The 2,241-nt window shown below is 42.1% G+C and overlaps 1 pseudogene; it reads left to right on the top strand.

Annotated features, from left to right (window-relative positions):
- The first annotated feature begins 255 nt into the window (after window positions 1-255).
- Window positions 256-1,337, top strand: LOC125345403 (annotated as a pseudogene).
- The last annotated feature ends 904 nt before the right edge of the window (window positions 1,338-2,241 follow it).

Raw genomic sequence — 2,241 nt, 5'->3', positions numbered from 1 at the left:
AAGCAGGCGCTTTTTGGCCTTTTGGCGCCCCTCGCTTCAGCTATCCCTCAAACAAGCAGCTCCTCAATAAAATGTGATTGGGAAGGATCCTCGTGTGGTGGTCGCCTTTCCTCGCTGGACGGGTTGCCGCCCGCCGCATTTTTTCTCTTAAAAAAATCACTTTTTTTGCTCTGTACGCGTGGGTGTGGATGGCTAAGGGAGGACAGGCCGGGAAGCCCGGCCCTGGGGCCGGCTGTGGGGCCTGTGCCTGCAGAGCTGGTGTGAGACGAAGATACAGTACTTCTCCAGCCGCCTGGATAATCAAGACTTGTGGCCGGACCATTTGAACACACACCGTGATAGTGAGGAGCCAGGCCAAAAGCACAGACTATGGCGCTGAAACGGATTAATAAGGAGCTTAGTGATTTGGCCCGTGACCCTCCAGCACAATGTTCTGCAGGTCCAGTTGGGGATGACATGTTTCACTGGCAAGCCACAATTATGGGACCTAATGACAGCCCGTATCAAGGCGGTGTATTTTTTTTGACAATTCATTTTCCTAAAGACTACCCCTTCAAACCACCTAAGGTTGCATTTACAACAAGAATTTATCATCCAAATATTAACAGTAATGACAGCATTTGTCTTGATATTCTAAGGTCACAGTGGTCTCCCTGCTTTAACTATTTCTAAAGTTCTTTTATCCATTTGTTCACTGCTGTGTGATCCAAACCCAGATGACCCCCTAGTGCCAGAGATTGCATGGATCTATAAAACAGACAGAGATAAGTACAACAGAATATCTCGGGAATGGAGTCAGAAGTATGCCATGTGATGCTACCTTAAAGTCAGAATAACCTGCATTATAGCTGGAATAAACTTTAAATTACTATTCCTTTTTTTGATTACTTATCCGGCTGCTCCCCTATCAGACCTCATCTTTTTTTTAAATTTTATTTTTTGTTTACCTCCCTCCGTTCATTCACATGCTCATCTGAGAAGACTTAAGTTCTTCCAGCTTTGGACAATAACTGCTTTTAGAAACTGGAAAGTAGTTACAAGAGAACAGCTGCCCAAGATTCAGAAAATTTTTAAAAATGGAGCATGTGTATTATGTGGCCAATATCTTCACTCTTAACTCGGTTATGAGACTAAACCATTCCTCACTGCTCTAACATGCTGAAGAAACCATCTGGGGGAGGTCAATGGATGCTCAGTTGTCACATCAAAGGAACAACATCCTAGCAGCATCCATTCTTGTTTAAGCCTTCCACTGTTAGAGATCTGAGGTTACATGATATACTTTATGCTCATAACTGATGTGGCTGGAGAATTGGTACTGAATTTATAGCATCAGCAGAACAGAAAATGTGATGTATTTTATGCATTTCAATAAAGGAATGACCTTGTTCTACAGGAATGTTCTTGTTCTACAGAGAATGGAAATTGGAAGTCAAACACCCCTTTTAATTCCAAAATAGGGTCTCAAACATTTGGTAATTTTCATTTAAATTGTTAGGAGGCTTGGAGCTATTAGTTAATCTATCTTCCAATACACTGTTTAATATGCCACTGAATAAATGATGCAAGTGGTTAATGATGAGTGATCAACCTAATAGTTCTGCTAGTAATTAATTTACTTTTCTTCAATAAAGTTGCATAAACCAAAAAATAATCACTTTTTTATGGGTAAGGAGGGCAGAGAACCTCGTTCCGAAGCCTGGTTGCGCAGTGCAGTGATGGAAAATCTTGATGATCACTTCCTGGGGCAGTTAGAGGTGGCTTGCGTTACACTATGTTCTTCTCTGATGTAGGACAATCAATAGATTTAAGATATCTCAAAATAGAGGGAAATATATCAACATCTATATATCTCCCTGCCTGTCCACCTATCTAGCTATCGTCTATTTATCTCTCCATGTCTCCATCAATCCGTCCATTTGTCCTTCCACCCATCTATCATTTATCCAACTATCTATACCTATATGAATGACCCCATCCATCCATCCATCAATTCAACTATCCATCCACCCATGTATCCACCTGACCATCCATACGTGCACGAACCCATCCTTCCACCCATCCATGCATCCCATCCATCTATCTGTAGGTCTGTCCATGATTATGTCTGTCCATCCAACCATCCACCCATCCATCCATCCATCCACCCTATGAATGAAACATCCATTCATTCAGGTATCTACCCATCCATTCATTCACATACCTACCCATCCACCCACCCTTCCATATATGTACACATCC

This window comes from Perognathus longimembris, unplaced genomic scaffold (assembly GCF_023159225.1).
Source record: "Perognathus longimembris pacificus isolate PPM17 unplaced genomic scaffold, ASM2315922v1 HiC_scaffold_5656, whole genome shotgun sequence".
In the NCBI taxonomy this organism is placed as follows: domain Eukaryota; kingdom Metazoa; phylum Chordata; class Mammalia; order Rodentia; family Heteromyidae; genus Perognathus; species Perognathus longimembris.
The sequence above is the reverse complement of the archived record's forward strand: the minus strand, read 5'-3'. Positions and strand labels throughout refer to the sequence as shown.